Source organism: Echinops telfairi, unplaced genomic scaffold (assembly GCF_000313985.2).
Source record: "Echinops telfairi isolate 266 unplaced genomic scaffold, ASM31398v2 ScPeMD7_5;HRSCAF=22, whole genome shotgun sequence".
NCBI classification, from domain to species: Eukaryota; Metazoa; Chordata; class Mammalia; order Afrosoricida; family Tenrecidae; genus Echinops; species Echinops telfairi.
The window spans coordinates 18,516,221-18,525,634 of NW_022103901.1; positions in this window are offsets into that span (position 1 = coordinate 18,516,221).

Here is a 9,414-nt window from a genome sequence, read left to right on the forward strand (position 1 = left end):
GGATGTTTTCGTGATGCACCTTTTCTTTACATAAAACTCTCTTATACGTGAGTCGCCGTGGATTTGTTTCTCCAAAGTACCTAGACTAATACACTGACTCAGCTTTCCTCCTGCAGTCGGCATCATTGAATCTGTTTTGTGACACGGAGGAGGACTTTGTGGATTGGTGTTGGACATATGGGTTATTGTTGGACTTGTGGGCTTGGGCAGCACTGGGTTGGGATGTTTTCTTGATGCACACTTACACTTACCCTTTATATAAAACTCTCTCTTATGCATGAGTTTCTGTGGATTAGAGTCTTTAAAGTACCAAGACTAACACATTACAAATTATGGATAACATTACGAAGAGTGGAAATTCAAAAAAACCTTTCATTGTGCCATGTTGAATCCATACTTTGGCCTTGAATAGAGTAGGCAATCCTTTGAATAGAAAAAGGTGCACTGGCATTGTAGTGGTTATGAATTGGGCTGCTATACCCATGGTCAGCAGTTTGAAGCCAACAGACTTCTCTGCTTTCTACTCACTCAAAAAATTAGTCTCGCAAACCAACAGGAGCAGTTCTACCCTGTTCTGTATGGTCTCTATGAGCTGGAGTTTACTTGATGGCAGCATGTTTGAATAGAACAAGGGAGTGCTGCATGATTTAAACTCAGGAAAGTTGTATATCAAGCTTGCTGCCTTTCACCATACTACTCAATCCGTGAGGAGCCTTAATGGTATAATGGGTTACATCTTGGAGGGCTAACTGCACTTTGAAACCACTAGCCTCTCCACAGGAGAAAGATGAGGCTTTCTATTTCCAAAAATAGTTGAATGTCACTAGTCACTGAATTGTGCATGTCTATTATGGAATGGGTTTATGTTCTCCTATATATATTTTCACCAACTACAAAAATGTTTTTAAAAATATTTGCTGACTCAGAAAAACCCAGAGGGGCAGTTCTACACTTTCATATAGGCTCACTATGAGTTGGAATTGATTCAATGACGGGGAAGGAAAACAGGTACAGCCAGGTGAAGAGTCATTGAAATACCTGATATGGGATGAGGGCTGTTAAGGGTTAAGACACATGTCCCAGCTTCATTGTACATATACATGAGTCTGAAATCAATCTTTGTGGTAAAATAAAACTGCAATAAGAGGAGTTGACTTCTAAAGTTTCATACTTAATGTCTTTTAATAATTGATTTTTAAGTTCCCTCATATTGTCATGTATTGCTTACCAATATGACACCAAATCTTTTATGTAAATATGACTAATCCAGAATAAATCTACATTCTCTTTGCTTGAATGTTTCTCCAAGAGGGCACAGCTAGCTTTATTCAATATCCATCTCCACCACAAGGCGTGGTGCTTGGCACATGTGAGGCATTCAATTATAATATTAAATCAATGAAAGTAGAATTTACAATAAAAATATCTAGATCATTTACTATTTCCCCAGAATTTGGTTTCTGAAAATATATTGTACAAATAATTTTTATTATATATTTACCAAGGAACAAAGGTATGAAAGTGTGCTTCAAAATGGCACGGATTTGGAGATAGGTAAAGTGAAAAACTGTGTGGAAATAAAGAGGAAAAGTATGTGTAGAAGGGAAGGAAGATGCCGGATAATGACATGAATTTGCCAGGTCCCTTCAGTTATAAGTGGAAAAATTAAATGGTAATAGTTTTAAGTGTTATGAAAGTCAATATTATTTTTTAACCTGTTTGGTAAAAACCTCATTTTTTGGGTCAAACATGAGTCTAGATGTTACTGCAGGTGCTGCAAGGAAGGCATTAAATGAGCTTACCTTAAATCAGATGACCTTAGATAAAAGGAGATAAAGTGAGTATGCCTTAATTAGTTGAAGGCCTTCAGAGCAAAAGCTGAGATTACTTGAGAGAGAATAATTCTGCCTCAAGACTATAAATATACATCCTGCCAGAATTTCCAGTCTGTTGCCTGGCTTATCAATTTCAGAAACAAGAATTCCAGAGTTTCTAGACTTTTATATCCACAATCTCCATGAGTCAACTCCTAAAAATAATCCATATTCTCTCAATGTCTCTGTCTCACTCTAATATATGTGTTGTTGTTGGATGCAAATTGTCATTGTTGACACCATGTCATGTTGTCAAGTAGAACCCTCCCATAGGGATATTCTTGGCTGTAATATTCATGGTAAAAGACTAACAGGCCTTTATTCTCTGGAACCTCTGGGTTGATTCAAACTGCCAAACTTTTGCATAGAAGCCAAGTAATTAGCCACCGTACCATCAGGGTTCCCACAACATACATATGCTATTATATGCTGTGTAGTAGATTGCAGCTCACAGCAACCCTATAAACAGATTCACACACTTGCATGGGGTGAAATCTTTAGGAGGACAGATCATCAGGATTTTTTTCTCTTGGGGAGAGGCTGGTAGTTTTAAACTACCAAGCTCTCTGTTATCAACCCTATTGAAGATTCAGGTTCAATTCCTAGCAATGCACTTCATACCCAATCACCATCTACCTGTTAGTGAAACTTGCATGTGGCTATGATATTGAACGGGTTTCAACAGAACTTCCAGACTAAGATGGACTAGCTAAAGAGCCCTTACCATCCATTTCTAAAAATCAGCCAGGGAAAGCGGTATGGCTCACAATACGATCCATATGTCATGAAATAACAGTCAACTAAACAGCAGTTAGCAAGGACAACATATGTATCACCTAATATTCAGATGTCCCAGAGATTGAAGCGTAGTCGTCTCTGTTGTTGTTAGTTCAGATTCATGCTGACATTCTGTATAATGGAAAAAAAATGTTCCCCCTACCTATGCGATCTTCATGATCATTGCTATTATTTCAGGAAGAGGGTGAATAAGCTAACCACTTTATATAAGAGTGTAAAAGGCTGTTGAGAGAATTTTATTACATAACTATATAGTCACCGAGAAGAGTATAACACCCAAAACTTGAAAACAATCATCATCATAATTATACTTATCATCATAATCACTATAATTACTGTCACCATCATCTCCCCTGCCACCACCACCACCCTTATTGCATCCGTCTTCATGACCATCACCACTTCCACCATCTCTATCAGAACCACAATCATCTCCATAATTATCATCATCTTTATCTTTGTCATCCTCTTTCTGCGTATTATTATAATGAATACTAATTTTTAAAAACAAAAGTTTGGATTTATAGTATTAATTATTTAATATCAATTCATTTGATGCTCATCAATTGTGAGTTCCCAATCCCTGACTACAATATTCTCATTAGAAACCTCTTTTCCCACCACTATCCTCACTATCAATGATCCCTCTCTATTCATCTTCTTAATTTGTTTTACTCTCGCATGTGCATCTGTTCTAGTCTGACACCTTGGTCAGTGTGGCAATTACATGATGTCCTGTCAACCTGAGGGAAGGGATGGAATCTAGCCTGTCAATCAGGTCATAGCCAATGAGACTTCTGTGAAGGCATGGCCTTCTCCTGGGGATTCTGGGAACTCCTGTATTCCTCCCTGGAGGCAGGACACACTCTCTCTGCTACACATTCCTTATGACAAGTTGGATGGAGCTACTCTGATGGAGCCAGAGCCCAGGAGCTGGAGGAGCTACATGGAGACCCACTCCAGTGCTGACATGCTTCCACCGCCACTGGATATACTAGACTTTCAACCCACTGGCCTGTGATTTTCTTGGATTCAGTGCCATGTCATGTGTTGAGTGACTCTGAAGAGGAATTTAAAGACTGATATCAGACATATGGGCTCTCACCAGACTTATGGACTTGATCTGGAAAGGGCTGGGGTGTTTTCTCAATATACAATTGCTCTTTTATAGAAAGCTCTTTCTTATACACATATGAGTGTCTATGGATTTGTTTCTCTAATCATCCCAGAATAACACATTAAAGTACCTTAGGAGCGGGGCACTAGAGAAATAAATCATGAAGATGGCAAGTGGATGCTTGTCTGACCCCTGCCTCAGGGTAGTTTTTCTTCTTCGGCTAGCCAGACCTCAGATATGGCCATGAAGTTTACTGGGTTGTTTTCTGGAAAGAATATGGGAAGTTAACGTTTTGATTCTTTTCTTGGTTGTTTTCTTTGGTTATTCCAGTTTGAAATGGTGAAAATGAATGATATTAATGTACTTTAAGAAAAGAAAATATAGTGAGGATTTTTTTACAGTATGGTTTTACCTCAATAATTACAGCAGGAATTGAGAAACCACAATGTGTTCCTTGTTGTGAAGTTCTATCAGTTAAATCTATGAAGCTGAACAAACTAAAATGCCATTTTGATAGCCAACATCTGAGCTTTGCCAGCAAGGATAGCAACTATTTTAGAAGCAAAGCTGATGGACTCAAGAAAGTCAGACTTGACACTGGTGGCAAGTACCACAAACAAAACGTAGCAGCCATTGAAGCTTCATATTTGGTGGCACTCAGAATCGCCATAGCTATTAAACCTCATACCATGCTGAGGATTTACTGTTGTCAGTGGCCAAAGACATTCGAGTGATTATCATAGAATTGTTACAAAAATGAGTGCAATTTCCTTATCTAATGACACTTTCTTAAGAAAAATAGATATGTCTGTTGATATTTTTATCAAGTAATTCAGATTTAATTTAGTAAATTAAATCTGCTCCACTTCCAATATTTAGCATCCAGCTTGATGAATCTACCCATGTTGCAAACTGTTCACAAATACTGGTTTATGTGAGGTAATTAATGATGGCAACTTTTAAGATGAGTTTCTTTTTTGCAAACCTCTTGATATGACAACTACTGCATGTAATGTATCTGACACAGTTGGTTCATTTCTGAAAGAGCATAATATCTCTTGGGCAAAGGTTTGTGGTGTTTGCACAGATGGTGCTCCTGCTATGCTAGGATGTCTATAGGATTTCAACATTTGGTACTGCATTAGTTACCAAAAGTCATCGGAACTTACTGTATGATTCATCGGCAAATATTAGCAATGAAAACACGGCCACAAGAGTTACAAGAAGTGATGAAAAGCGTCATAAATTCTGTCAATTTTGTAAAGGTGAGCACTTTAAAAGTTGACTGTTTCGCAACTGTGCAACAAGTTGGATGCGCTGAATAATGCTCTGCTATTTCACACTGAAGTGAGATGGTTGTCAGGAGGAAAAGTTGTAAAATATGTTTTTGAGCTTCGTGAAAAACTCAAAATGTTTTTTAATCAGAAAGCAAGACCCCAGTTCAAAGCAATTTTCAGCAATAAAAGTGGACTGCAGAAAATAGTTTACTTGGTTGACATCTTTGTCATCTTTAATGAGTGAAATGTATCACTGCAAGGATCAAATGCAACATGCCTCGATTTGTCTGTAAATATCTGATCGTTCCAAATGAAACTTCAGCTTTGGCAAACAAAAAATTGGATTAAAATAAAATGTACATGTTGTGTACTTTATCTGCTTTCTTTGGGGAACATGACATTGAACCAGACAAAAGGATTACAATGATAATTTCTGTGAAAGAACACTTGCACATTCTTGCATACAAAATTTCATTGTAATTTGCATATCTACCTGACACCCCATTTGCACTTGCCAGATCCCATTCACAGTCAAAGTTGAAGATGTTCCTGAGATAGCACAAGAGGTGTTCATTGAACTTATTAACAGTGATGGAGTGAGAAGTAATTTATCTACAAAGCCAGTTACAAAATTCTGAATCAAGTGTTTTTAGTCATATCCTGTTCTGTCTGAGACTGTGTTATGCCTTCTCCTTCTATTTCCAACAACATATCTTTGCGAAACAGGGTCTTCCGGCTTATTGGTTATCAAGTATAAATACAGATGTAGACTTGTTGTGGAAGATGATCTTCGTTGTGCTCTTGCAACGACTGTCCCAAGAATTTCTGATCTGGAGAGAAAGAAGCTATCTCAACCTTCACACTGATATTGGCTTTTTACACATACTGTTGTAAAATGTAGCAATGTAGTTTACTGTTGTTTATTAAGACTGTTACCCATGCTACAACATGCTTCAAGATAAAATTTCATTTATTTGTAATTAGAAATAAATATTTCACAATATATAATTACATATTGCTTTTGTGATTAATCAATATGCTTTACTTATGTTCAATTTGTAACAATGGAAATACATCCTGCATATATTTACATTATGATACATCATAGTAGAAAAATTACAGTTATGAAGTAGCAACAAAAATAATTGTATGGTTGGGGGTTGCTACAACATGAGGAATTGTATTAAAGGGTTGCAGCATTAGGAAGGTTGAGAACCACTGTTCCAGTTCTTTAATGCTCCTTCCCCCACCATCATGACCCCAATTCTACCTTACAAATTCAGCTAGTCCAGAGCGTGTACACAGGTACAGATAAGAGCTGGAAACACAGGGAATCCAGCACAGATAAACCCTTCAGGACCAATATTGAGAGTAGTGATACCAGTGGGGTAAGTGGCAGGTAGGGGGAGAAAGGGGAAACTGATCACAGTGATCTGTAGATAACCCCCTCCCAGGGGGGTGGGCAACATAAAAGTGGGTGAAGGAAGACATTGATCAATTTAAGACATGAAAAAAGAATAATAATTTATAAATTATCAAGTGTTCATGAAGGAGGGAGGGGGAAAATGAGAAGCTGATACCAAGGGCTCAAGTAGAAAGAAAATGTTTTGAAAATGATGATGACAACAAATGTACAAATGTGCTTGACACAATGGATGTATGTGTGGATTGTTATGAGTTGTACAAATCTGCAATAAAATTATTTTTTTAAAAAAGGAACCCTTTGTTTTTTTGAATTTTGAACTAGTGGTTTGTGTCAGAAGCTTGAAAAACTTTGGAGCCATGGAAGGAACTCTCTACTCTAGGTCTGAACTCTTAAAGTGATCTTGTGGGTAGGCTGAAATGCTTTATAGGTGACCACCTGGATCCACTTATTGAATGGAAGTGAGAGAAAGGCAGCAATAAAAAGATGGGTTAAGGCTGGCCACTGACACCCATGGACCTGGTACACCGGGACTAGAAGAGAAGGCAAGAGTGAGTTGACTGGATCCACTTATTGAATGGAAGTGAGAGAAAGGCAGCAATAAAAAGATGGGTTAAGGCTGGCCACTGACACCCATGGACCTGGTACACCGGGACTAGAAGAGAAGGCAAGAGTGAGTTGACTGGTCTGAAGTTCATGACCTAGCACAAGGGGGCTAGGGTTTTGAGAATTTGAGATGGGGCACATGGCCAAAGAGCTAGATGGCCCATGGGCACCCTGGTGAGGCTAAGTGAGGTGTCCTACATTGAATTGAACAGAACCTGACTAAGTGAAGAAAGGATATTTGAGCCTGTGAACTGGTGCATATGGCTGCTCACTTTATGGATGGCTTATTCTTATTTGACTTTGGTTATGGAGATAGATTCACAAGGTTCTAACTGTCATGAAGGTTCTTCTCATCAAAGAATATGATTGTCTCCTCAGAGCACTGGGTTGGTGTAAGTGGGCAGTATAGTAATTGGATAACCCAAATTGGGCAGAAAAAGGCATGAAGTGGCTGGATTACAAACTTTCATAGATGAGGAAATATTTTCATAGGATAAGGATATACATGTTCCTATAACTGCAATTATTAAGTGCAGAATATTTTTGTTTTGTTCATTTATAGAGTATTATGTTTAAATGAGGCTGATACATTGTGAATTGTATGCATTTTAGTTTTATCCTGTTGAGTATAGATATGAATTTATTATTGTTTTGTTCAAAAATTCTATATGGTTAAAGAGTGTGTAAAAGTGTCAAATTGACAAGGGGTGGTTTGTGATAGTTACATAATCTCCTGTCAACTTGTAAAGGCGTGGAGTCTAGCCTGTCAATCAGGTCACAGGTTGATGACCTCATTTGAAGGTGTTATGGAAATAAATAGCTCACTGGATACCAGATCCATTCTGTTTTCCTTCCATTTCCTGGTGTTGAGATACTCAGAGAGCTGGAGGAGACACGTGGAGACCCACGCCAGTGTTGAGATGTTTCCACTGCCACTAGAACCACAAGACCTTCTACCCACTGGCCTGTGATCTTCCTGCATTCTGCATCATTGCATGTGCTGCATGAATCTAAGAGGAATTTATGGATTAGTATAGGACATATGGACTAATATTGGACTTATGGACTTGATCTGGACTGGGCTGGGATGTTTTCTTAATACACAATTACTCTTTGATATAAAACCCTGTCTTAGACACATATGAGTGTCTCAGGGTTTGTCTCTAGTCAACCTAGACTAGCACAGTCAGACATTCCCAAACTGTCCTGTAAGTTTAATTTTGGCTTTGTCTTCTATTACATCCTAAGTAATTTTTAAACTTGTATCACTATATATTTCTTTTATTTTAATTAGCATTAAAAAGCATGTAGATGATAGCCATTGTGATTCCACTCACCTTGTTCATATAGAAAATATCTTTGATATCATCCACACATCATACAAACCCCAGTATCACTTTATCCACTCTATTCCGAAATCCTCTTGAGTGGATCACTTTTCTTCTTCTTTGAGGAAAACCCACACACAGACTCCTGCACCTTCCACACTCTATAACTTAATACCATTCTCATTCTTATCATTGTCATGTCTTTGCATCTTCTAATAACATTGCTCAGTGTTATTAATGGAAAATAACAAGTCAGTAACCTGATTTAGGTACATTGACTGAATCTTTTGCTGACAGCTCATTAAGCAGAGTTATTTTTGTGAAATTTAAATCACACTTTGAATACATACACTGTAGTTATTCAACCTGTATGCTAAGCACATGACCAGGCATGGGGCCATGGGTTATGAGCTTTCTAAGAGTGGGGCCACAGCCTCGTGGGTTTCAAAGAGTCATACCATCACCCCTTTAGTTTCACAGTGTGCAGCAGTCACTCAGGCGAGTCAAGGGAATTATGTCTGATCTGTGGCGCAAACCTGCGGGTGGAGGACAGGACTGCCATGGTCAAGGGGCAGAAAAAGGGGACCTTGCAGTATCAAAACCCTGTGTCCAAGGATGTAGGTCATCACTCAATTTGACTAAGAGAATTGGGTCCCCCATGTTTGAGGGAATAAATTACCAGCACAATCAGTTAGGAAGGCCAATCAGAAGTCCAAGAAGATGGGCCTCTTCCCAGAATCCAGATCATGGCCAATAACAAGTCTGAAGGGCAGGGTCCCTGCCTAGATGATGTCAGAGAACACATGGATTTTTTAAAAAGCCTTGAAACCTACTGTATATTTTTCTGCTGAGTTTTTGCTCTTGATTGGTTCTTCTTATTTTTCCCATTTGTGATAGAAATGTTGACCTTGTGCCTCCTCCATTACTGTACCTCGGAAGCACATAAGCTCTCCTTCCGATTTCACAGATGAAGAGGAACTTTGCCTGAGGG